The 12,292-nt window shown below is 32.3% G+C and overlaps 1 protein-coding gene across 1 annotated transcript in view; it reads right to left on the bottom strand.

Annotated features, from left to right (window-relative positions):
* LOC115435542 (glutamate receptor ionotropic, kainate 3-like) overlaps window positions 1-12,292 on the bottom strand; it is a 239,968-nt gene that overhangs the window by 50,512 nt on the left and 177,164 nt on the right. The gene's annotated exons all lie outside the window — the stretch shown is intronic.

Below are 12,292 nucleotides of genomic sequence, written 5' to 3'. Positions count from 1 at the left end.
ATAGAAAGTTCAAACAAACAGAGAAATGTTCAAGTGCAGTCGACAAAGCATGGACACGCTCCTGCTGCGACACCCTGTATCTTTCACTGAGAGTTAATTCACACCCACACATACCCACGGTCCAAAAGTCCAAACACAAACCATACAGGCTGTATTTCCTTTTTTTTTTTTTTTTTTTTAATTACATTTTACATCTCGACGCCTCCAACGCATTTTCCCTCCAGACTACAGAGTTAATTAACATCCATCTCTTTTTGCTTGATTCCCCATGAGGGGGAAAAACACATAACTGCCCCCTATTACAATTCTCTGATACCCGCCACCTCCACACACATGCACGCAAGCCAAAACACACTTGTGTATCAGTCTATTCTACATATCTGTCCGTTTTATACTTATGTTAACTCGTACAGACCCAAACAGACACTGACCACCTAAACCATCTACTGACTGAAACTGTTTAATACCTGTTGAGCCACTAATTCTATCAATACAAGTAAATAATTGCTGTAAAATACAGTTTGTCATCTTTTCATGGTCATCAGATATGACCCATTTGGACGTAGTTACCGTGGAAACACCGTCATCTTCTACAACATTGATTCACCAGTAAAACCCATGGAGTTTGATCAGTGACAGTGGATGGAGACACTTGGTTTATGTTCAGTTAATGATATTGTTGTTGAAAAAGTCCATTTTTCTTCAGTTTGCTCGGATTCTGAAATAAAAACCCTCAACTTTAATTTGAGCTTGTATGAACATCTACATTATCAGTAAATTAAATACAGGAAAATACTTGATTTTCACTGAAAAAACACAAAATACAGTGGATAATATTATAATAAATGGTGATAAATCAATTAATAAAGGTTAAATATAGAGTTATACTGCAGAAATTAATTTGGGAACTGACACAAAAGTAGCTCTGGATCTTGAATAAGAATAAGAATAAGAATAAGAATAATACAGTATTGCTATTTAAAGAATATCAAACAAAACTCATTCTTCTAATATGGTTTAGAATCAAGTATCCCTGATTTTTTTAGATGGTAAGAGATAAAAATAAGACCTAATTAACTAATATTGATTCACCAGTAAAACCCATGGAGTTTGATCAATGACAGTGGATGGAGACACTTGGTTTATGTTCAGTTAATGATATTGTTGTTGAAAAAGTCCATTTTTCTTCAGTTTTCTCTTTTTCTGACATAAAAACCCTCAACTTTAATTTGAGGTTTTATGAACATCTACATGATCAGTAAATTAAATACAAGAAAATACTTGATTTTTATTGACAAAACACAAAATACAGTGGATAATATTATAATAAATGGCGATAAATCACTTAATAAAGGTTAAATATAGAGTTATACAGCAGAAATTAATTTGGGAACTGACACAAAAGTAGCTCTGGGTCTTTATAGGAAAAGAATAAGAATAAGATTAAGAATAAGAATAATACAGTATTGCGTTTTAGAGAATATCTAATAAAACTCATTCTTCTAATATGGTTTAGAATCAAGTATACCTGTTTTTGTTTAGATGGTAAGAGATAAAAATAAGACCTAATTAAATAATATTGATTCTCCAGTAAATTCCATGGAGTTGGATCAATGACACTGGATGGGGACACTTGGTTTATGTTCAGTTAACGATATATTTTACTGAAAAAGTCCTTTTTTCTTCAGTTTTCTCCTTTTTTGATATAATTAAAGTCAACCTTAAACTGGGCTTTTATGGACATCTACATGACCAGTAAATGAAATATAGGAAAATATCTGATGTTCACTGAAAAAACACAAAATACAGAGGATAATATTATAATAAATGGTGATAAATCACTTAAGACTACTTAGATATACAGGGTGGGATTAGAAATTGCTTATAGAATTTTTAGTATCACTGAAGTCATGACGAAAACACTTTTTAAACAAACACTAATGGGGATTTCTTATTTTCTTATTGTCTTATCATCTTATTTCACAGATTCAGGAAGTTCTCAATGATATCCCAGATGATATCCTTCAGAAGGTTGTTCATTCCATCCCTGGCTGTTTGAGGAAACTGGTTGACACCACTGGCGTTTACGTTGAAATATTTGTAATAAAGAACATGTATCATTTGTTTCATTCATTCATTCATTCATTTCTTTTGAGCAGAAGAAAAAAAAAAAAAAAATTTGTGTACAAGGAACAAATATTCGAGCAAATACATTAATAAATAAAAATGATCAAGACGAAATAGCAATTGCCATGTACACTAGTAATAAAATAAATTCAATATATATTGCTCAAAAAGGAGTGGGAAGAAGAAAATTTATTAAATCCCGCCCCCATCTCACATTTATGCAACATAACACATTATTTTTACTTCCTTAATGATATAGTAGCATCTGTTTAGAGTCCTAATAATGTAAATAACATTCAATAAATTTCAGTAGTTTCAAAGTTTCTATAAATTTGTAATAGGAATATGGATTTTATTACCAATTTTTAATACTTAGTTACTTTTTACCCACCCTATAGAGCACAGGTGTCAAACATGCGGCCTGGGGGTCAAATCCGGCCCTCCAAAGGGTCCAGTTCGGCCCTGGGATGAATTTGTGAAATGCAAAAATTGCACTAAGATATTAATCCTTTTAGTTCAGATTCGACATTCAGAACAATTCAATCTCCAGTGGGCAGGACCAGTAAAAAAATATCATAATAACATATAAATACTCACAACTCCATTTTTTTCTCTTTGTAAATGTAAATATTTTCATGTATTTGCACTAAAACAAAGTATAATTTCGCAAAAAATGTGAATAACCTAAACAAATATGAACAACCTGAAATTTCTTAAAAGAAATAAGTGTAGTTTTAGCAATATTCTGCCTGTTACTCAATGTTTCATGTATCTGTAGATCCACTGTGATCTGTAAGTTATAACGTACATGTGTAAATGATAAACTGAGGCAGATTATTGTTAAAATTATATTTATTTTTTCAGTTTTTTTCATGTTATTGACATCTTTCGAAAGGATAGTTTGTAGATGTAAACCTTTTCATAATGTAAATTAACATTTTTCGCTCTAAAACATAGAGAAAAGTTTGGAGTTGACATTATTTATATATTATTATGTTATTATTTTACTGGTTTGGCCCACTGCAGATCAAATTTATCTGAATGTGGCCCCCGAAATAACGTGAGTTTGACACCCCTGCTATAGAGAAAAAAAAATATGTTGGAAGTGCCACTTTATGGGTTAATAGAGGTATCAAAGTTATTTAAATGCCTTTGTCTTTGTTATTGTCTGTTTTATGATTGTTGGCCTTGGTGGGGGTGTTTTGGAAAACAAGGTGCCAACTTTTATTTTTTTATTACCTTCTTTTTCTGTTTGTGATCTCTCAGAAAAAAAAAAAAAAAAAAAAAAAAAAGCTGATTTCTAATTACCTATCGTCGTCACTTTCATTCAGGACACGGTGTCTTTAATAGGTCTTGGTACAATAGCATAATCAATCACCGTGTGTCGAGCGCTAGCACTCTTCTGATATTTAAAATCCAAAGTGTGACAGCCCTACAGGCTATAGCTCTCTCCTGTCTGCCCCGCAGCTTGCCAGGACTTGTTGTGAGAAAATCGAAGCTTCAAGGAGAAATTTGTGGCACTCTCCTTTTCCAGACCCCCACACACCTCGTTCCATCTGGCCTATCGCCACAGAGGTGGGTGGTATGTTCAAACAGCTCTAATTCACAGAGTGACATAAATGCCTCAGCCATCTCACATCCAAAGGGGCAATTCGACCTTCAGAACATGTCAGAAGCCTGTCTCGAAGCAAGTGTAAATCAAGTCTGAGTAAGGGTTTTTATAACTGAAATACTGTTTGTGTAAGGTCCACTATGTAATAATATTTGATTGGCTGTAGTCATGGCCAAGTGGCTAAAATAGCTGCACCGCAAGAGTTTTGTTAGTTCACAATAAATGAAAACAGTCCCCTGCATTGTGGTTTGTATTGTAATGATTTAGGCCTATGCAGTTTCATATCTGTAGATTTAGCTGACGTGCAGAAATGGGGTCTACAACTCAAACCCAGTAGGACCAGTGCATGGATTTATTCCCTTAGGGCTGGGGAGGGGGTCAAAAAAGGTGTCAGTGGTTCCATGTACAGATCAATGTGATCCAAAATAAAAATAACCTTTAAACAAGTGGTGCCAGGCACAACAAACCCCGCCCCTCACACATATTTTGCCCATTATAAGTAAATGGGAAGATTTTAAAAATTCATAAAAAATGTGAACTCTGACCTACTGTTCCCAAAATGTAATGAGATCCATTCAAGGTCACTGGCAATCTGTAAAGTCAATTTGGTATGAATTCAACCAATAGCTGTGCTGCTACAGACATGTGAAATTTTTCCCATTATAAGTAAAAGGGAAAAAAAAAACAAGATTTAAAAAAAATCATAAAAAAATTTAACTTTGACCCACTATTCCCAAAATATAATGAGATCTATTCTGGGTCACTGACAATCTATAAACCAAATTTGGTATGAATTCAACCAATAGTTTTGCTGTTACAGACATGTGAAATTTTGCCCATTATAAGTAAATGGGAAAAAAAAAAGATTTAAAAAATTCATTAAAAAAATTTAACTTTGACCCACTATTCCCAAAATGTAATGAGATCTATTCTGGGTCACTGACAATCTATAAACCAAATTTGGTATGAATTCAACCAATAGTTTTGCTGCTACAGACATGTGAAATTTTGCCCATTATAAGTAAATGGGAAAAAAAAAAGATTTAAAAAATTCATAAAAAAAATTTAACTTTGACCCACTATTCCCAAAATATAATGAGATCTATTCTGGGTCACTGACAATCTATAAACCAAATTTGGTATGAATTCAACCAATAGTTTTGCTGCTACAGACATGTGAAATTTTGCCCATTATAAGTAAATGGGAAAAAAAAAGAAAAGATTAAAAAAATTCATAAAAAAATTTAACTTTGACCTACTATTCCCAAAATATAATGAGATCTATTCTAGGTCACTGACAATCTATAAACCAAATTTGTTATGAATTCAACCAAAAGTTTTGCTGCTACAGACATGTGAAATTTTGCCCATTATAAGTAAATGGGAAAAAAAAAAAAAAGATTAAAAAAATTCATAAAAAAATTTAACTTTGACCTACTATTCCCAAAATATAATGAGATCTATTCTAGGTCACTGACAATCTATAAACCAAATTTGTTATGAATTCAACCAAAAGTTTTGCTGCTACAGACATGTGAAATTTTGCCTAATTAAGGAAATGGAAAAAAAATAAATAAATAAAATTCATAAAAATTTGAACTTTTACCAACTTTTCCCAAAATGTAATGACATCTATTCTAGGTCACTGACAATCTATAAATCAAATTTGGTATGAATTCAACGAATAGTTTTGCTGTTACATACATGTAAAATTTCACCCATTATAAGTAAATGGAAAAAAAAAAAAATTAAAAATTCATAAAAATTTTACATTTTACCAACTTTTCCCAAAATGTAATGACATCTATTCTCCGTTACTGAAAATATATAAACCCAATTTGGTATGAATTCAACCAATAATTTTGCATAACCCCTAACCCTAACCCTAACCCATCAATTATATGCTCAATCTTAAAACACTGTAATGTTGATACAGATATATTTTGAAATGTCGATATGAAATGCATTTTGGTTCAGAAACATTGAGGTTAAACATATCCATAGTTTGCAGAAATGTCAAATCTCCATATTTAATCAATTTGGTATGAATTCAACCAATATTTTTGCTGCTACAGACGTGAAATTTTGCCCATTATAAGTAAATGGGAAAAAAAAAAAAAGATTTAAAAAATTCATAAAAAAATTTAACTTTGACCTACTATTCCCAAAATATAATGAGATCTATTCTGGGTCACTGACAATCTATAAACCAAATTTGGTATGAATTCAACCAATAGTTTTGCTGCTACAGACATGTGAAATTTTGCCCATTATAAGTAAATGGGAAAAAAAAAAAGATTTAAAAAATTCATAAAAAAAATTTAACTTTGACCCACTATTCCCAAAATATAATGAGATCTATTCTGGGTCACTGACAATCTATAAACCAAATTTGGTATGAATTCAACCAATAGTTTTGCTGCTACAGACATGTGAAATTTTGCCCATTATAAGTAAATGGGAAAAAAAAAAGAAAAGATTAAAAAAATTCATAAAAAAATTTAACTTTGACCTACTATTCCCAAAATATAATGAGATCTATTCTAGGTCACTGACAATCTATAAACCAAATTTGTTATGAATTCAACCAAAAGTTTTGCTGCTACAGACATGTGAAATTTTGCCCATTATAAGTAAATGGGAAAAAAAAAAAAAGATTAAAAAAATTCATAAAAAAATTTAACTTTGACCTACTATTCCCAAAATATAATGAGATCTATTCTAGGTCACTGACAATCTATAAACCAAATTTGTTATGAATTCAACCAAAAGTTTTGCTGCTACAGACATGTGAAATTTTGCCTAATTAAGGAAATGGAAAATAAATAAATAAATAAATAAAATTCATAAAAATTTGAACTTTTACCAACTTTTCCCAAAATGTAATGACATCTATTCTAGGTCCCTGACAATCTATAAATCAAATTTGGTATGAATTCAACGAATAGTTTTGCTGTTACATACATGTAAAATTTCACCCATTATAAGTAAATGGAAAAAAAAAAAAAATTAAAAATTCATAAAAATTGTACATTTTACCAACTTTTCCCAAAATGTAATGACATCTATTCTCCGTTACTGAAAATATATAAACCCAATTTGGTATGAATTCAACCAATAATTTTGCATAACCCCTAACCCTAACCCTAACCCATCAATTATATGCTCAATCTTAAAACACTGTAATGTTGATACAGATATATTTTGAAATGTCGATATGAAATGCATTTTGGTTTAGAAACATTGAGGTTAAACATATCCATAGTTTGCAGAAATGTCAAATCTCCATATTTAATCAATTTGGTATGAATTCAACCAATATTTTTGCTGCTACAGACGTGAAATTTTGCCCATTATAAGTAAATGGGAAAAAAAAAAAAAAGATTTAAAAATTTCATAAAAAAATTTAACTTTGACCTACTATTCCCAAAATATAATGAGATCTATTCTGGGTCACTGACAATCTATAAACCAAATTTGGTATGAATTCAACCAATAGTTTTGCTGCTACAGACATGTGAAATTTTGCCCATTATAAGTAAATGGGGAAAAAAAAAAAAAGATTTTAGAAATTCATAAAAAAATTTAACTTTGACCTACTATTCCCAAAATATAATGAGATCTATTCTAGGTCACTGACAACCTATAAACCAAATTTGGTATGAATTCAACTAATAGTTTTGCTGTTACATACATGTAAAATTTCACCCATTATAAGTAAATGGAAAAAAATATATATATTTTAAAAATTCATAAAAATTTTAAATTTTACCAACTTTTCCCAAAATGTAATGACATCTATTCTAGGTCACTGACAATCTATAAACCAAATTTGGTATGAATTCAACCAATAGTTTTGCTGCTACAGACATGTGAAATTTTGCCTATTATTAGGACATGGGGAGGAAAAAAAAAAATTAAAATTCGTAAAAAAAATTTAACTTTGACCTACTGTTCCCAAAATGTAATGACATCTATTCTAGGTCACTGACAATCGATAAACCAAATTTGGTATGAATTCAACCAATAATTTTGCCTAACCCCTAACCCTAACCCATCAATTATATGCTCAATCTTAAAACACTGTAATGTTGATACAGATATATTTTGAAATGTCGATATGAAATGCATTTTGGTTTAGAAACATTGAGGTTAAACATATCCATAGTTTGCAGAAATGTCAAATCTCCATATTTAATTCTGGTGCCTTGCTATTAGTACAATCTGAATGATCAAATAGAGCTGTTGTAGCATGATTTTTCCGTTCAGGCTTCCAGCTGACTGTGTCGATCTGTTTTTGGGGAGTGGCCAAATGAGATAAACCTGCATAAATGCGATAGGTTGATATTCGCTGACACCAACCTGGCCTTTGTAAGCTCCTCATAAAACACATGCACCACTCTTTTATCCTGTCAGAACCTGGCACCATATGACTTTGTAGTTAAACAAACACAAAAAAGAAAAAAAAGATGGGTTTGCTTCCTCATCCAAGAGTCTTCTGTGGATTTGGACCACGCCAGTTTTAATACTGGCTTTGAAAACCAGTGAGCTGCAGGCTTTGGTGTCATAATGAAAGATCACACTTCCTGGGGATGTGGACTGGCATGAGAGCGACATTAACTAGCCAAGACATACTTTTGATTTATGCTTGTTAGTACAAAGGTGGCATTTTGTGGAAAATATAGAGAGGAAAGATTGACATTTGGTACACTGAGTCGATCCGTGACGTAAATTAAAGTCCAGGGCCTATACCAGTGGTTCCCAAGCTTTTTTGGCTCGTGACCCCATTTTAACATCACAAACAGACACTTTTTTTTTTTGGCTAAAATGAATTTGTTTTTGATCATGTAACAGTTTGCTATATTATGTTGCAAATGAATGTTAATTTTAGATGACATTTAGTCTATATAATGTATATTATTATGGACGGAGGCAGAAAAGCCAGGTGTAGATTACTGCACAAAGTGAGAATTTGATTTTCCTTGGTCAGGATATGTACAGTCAGTCCAGCTTGGAATTACAAGGCTGATAATTAATACTGAACAAACAATGACTCGAACTATGAATTATGAAAGAGCTGCAGCATCTGAAACTGACCACAATGAACATTTGAAAGATAAAAAATACCACAGTGCTTCAGTTTCAGCTTCATAATTTTTCTTTTATGTATTGGGATTGTCTCTCAACTCACCATATATTTTTAATATTTTTTTTTTTTTTTTTTCAGGTTGAAAAACACTGATTTATTATAATATTATCTTCTATATTTTGCATTTCTTCAATAAAAATCAGCTATTTTCCCATATGTAATTCACTGATTTGAAAAATGTTTATAATTTATTGTATAAATAGCACTTGCAGATGCTTAACAAACCTTTTCAAAGACTTTAAAAGTGAACATTGGTTCCAAATATTAGGTATATAACATCAAAATTGTTATGAATTAAAACTATACTCAAATATTTGATATAAAAGCATATCTTTACATAGGCTTTTTCTTTATTTATTTATTTTTTTAATTAATTGCTAGAAATTTCAGGCAACCCCATTTTAATTCCAGGCGACCCCATGTGGGGTCCCGACCCCAAGGTTGAAAAACACCGGCCTATACATTTAGTGACACAGAATGTGTATGTAAGAGGACGACTAGTCATTGGACCCACAGTACTGTAAGTAACAGGTAATGGTAGGTACAGTTCTAGAAACAACTGCCAATTTAGTGATGTTCGAGGTTGTCCCATCTAGACACAGTGGTGACTCTGTGGCCCCAACAAGGAGCCAATTTTACTTTTTTTTAACTCATTTATTTATTTAACCTCTAAAAACCCAGTACCATAAGAAAAAAAAAAAAAAAAAAAAAAAAGGAAAATAAATAAATAAATAAAACCCCCAGTGCTACTTTTGTGGTAATTCCCAAATCATTTTTTCTCTATATTTAACATTTCTTAAGTGATTTGTCACCACTTATTACAAAATAATCCTCTGTATTTTGTATCTTTCCAGCAAAATTCAAGTGATTTCCAATATTTAATTTAGTGATCACGTAGATGTTCATAAAAACTCAGATTAAAGTTGAGGGTTATTACATCAAAAAGAGAGAAAACTGAAGAAAAAGTGACTTTTTCATCAAACTATTTCATTAAATGAACATAAAACGAGTCTCTCTATCCACTGTCATTGATCCAACTCCATGGGTTTTACTGGTGAATCAATGTTGTAGAAGATGACGGTGTTTCCACGTTCGCTACAGAGCCTGTGAACGTCCAAATGGGTCATATCTGATAACCATGAAAAGATGACAAACTGTATTTTACACTAATTATTTACATGTATTGATAGGATTAGTGGGTAAACAGGGATTAAACAGTTTAGATCATTCATTCATTTTTTAAAAAAAAATTCATTAATTCATTTATTTGTTTTGAGCAGAAGAAAAAAGTAAACATTTTTTTTTGTGTACAGGGAACTAATATCCGAGCAAATACATTAATAAATAAAGGTGATCAAGACAAAATCGCAATTGCCATGTACACTAGAAATAAAATAAATTCAATATGTACTGATCAAAAAGGAATGGGAAGAAGGAAACATATTAAATCCCACCCCCATCTCACATTTATACAACATAATAGATTACTTTGGCTTCCTTGATGATATAGTTACTATTGTTACTATGTATTTTACACCAATTATTTACATGTATTGATAGGATTAGTGGGTAAACAGGTGTTAAACAGTTTACATCAGTAGATAGTTTTGGTCGTCAGTGGATCTTTATGGGTTAACCTGTATTTTATCAGGTAGGTCAATTGAGAACCACTTCTCCTTTATAATGACGGCCTGGCCAAGAAGCAGCCTAATAGACAGGTGGGGGGTAGGCAGGTGTGAATATGAAGGAAAGAAGGAAGGAATAACACTGTGGAGGCACACAGACACCTTGATGGAAAGGGATGGCGTCATGAAGGTTGAGAAGGACTCCTGTGATCTACAGCCGAATGACCTCACGCTGTCTAACAGTCAGTCTCCAAGGAGATCACTCGCAAATGCGTACTGTAACTCCACACTAGCCAACAAGCAATCCATTCACCGAGTAAAAAACGATGCCATTGTACGTTTCTGCAATCTGTAGATGTGTATAAATGAAAACATTTGTGATTTAAAGGTGTAAAGGTGATTTAAAGGCACAACAGCAAAAGAATCCCAACACTGAAAGATCAATAAAAGAGGTAGAAAACAGAAAATTAAGAGGAGCTTGTGGTGGTCAAGGCTTTGCTGCTGTGCATTGTGGGTCATCGGCATTACTAGTGCTAGTAGCTAGCGAGTATGTTAGGTTCATTCACTTTAACCTGCAAAACCTTTGATAACGTGTGCTGATGCGTTTGTAAAAATGTGACCATTCAGTGAGTCTTGGTCCCAGTGGGTGTTGCAGACGTTCTAGGTTATGTATCAACAGAATATGGACGATACTGAAATTACTGTGTTTATTTTACCATGTTACACACTGCAAAAAATTATTTCTAAGTGAAAAAAGCCTTATATCTAGAACATTTTTCTTAGTTTTCATCTAAATAGGGAAATAATCTTGCCAAGAAATGTTTACATAAGAAAAATATTATCATTCAAAAAATATACACTGAACAAAAATATAAATGCATGACTTTTGTTTTTGCTCCCATTTTTCATGAGCTGAACGCAAAGATCTAAAACTACTAAAAACTAAAAAAGGCCTATTTCTCTCAAATATTGTTCATAAATTTGTCTAAATCTGTGTTAGTGAGCACTTCTCCTTTGTCCTTTGCTGAGATAATCCGTCCACCTCACAGGTGTGGCATATCAAGATGCTGATTAGACAGCAGGATTATTGCACAGGTGTGACTTAGGCTGGCCACAATAAAAGGCCACTCTAAAATGTGCACTTTTACTGTATTGGGTGGTCCAGGGGGGTCAGAAAACCAGTCAGTATTTGGTGTGACCACCATTTTCCTCGCACAGTCTTCTTCATGAATTCTCTGAAACAGCTTTGGAGATGTCTTATGGTAGAGAAATGAACATTCAATTCACAGGCAAAAGCTCTGGTGGACATTCCTGAAGTCAGCATGCCAATTGCATATTCCCTCAAAACTTGTGACATCTGTGGTATTGTGCTGTGTGATAAAACTGCACATTTTAGAGTGGCCTTTTATTGTGGCCAGCCTAAGGCATACCTGTGCAAAAATCATGCTGTCTAATCAGCATCTTGATATGCCACACCTGTGAGGTGGATGGATTATCTCAGCAAAGAAGAAGTGTTCACTAACACAAATTTAGACAGATTTGTGAACAATATTTGAGAGAAATAAACCTTGTGTGTACACAGAAAAAGTTTTAGATCTTTCAGTTCAGCTCATGAAAAATGGGAGCAAAAACAAAAGTCGTGCATTTATATTTTTGTTCAGTATATATATGAAACTTTTTCTTAATAACATTTTCTAGCTAATATCAAGGTGGTTTTATTTGTTGTACTAAGCACTGTTTACTAAAATTCTAGCATTTTTGCCTAATTTTAAGGCACAT

This window comes from Sphaeramia orbicularis, chromosome 16 (genome assembly GCF_902148855.1).
Source record: "Sphaeramia orbicularis chromosome 16, fSphaOr1.1, whole genome shotgun sequence".
In the NCBI taxonomy this organism is placed as follows: domain Eukaryota; kingdom Metazoa; phylum Chordata; class Actinopteri; order Kurtiformes; family Apogonidae; genus Sphaeramia; species Sphaeramia orbicularis.
Note: the sequence above shows the minus strand (reverse complement) of the source record. Positions and strands in the feature narration are given on the sequence as shown.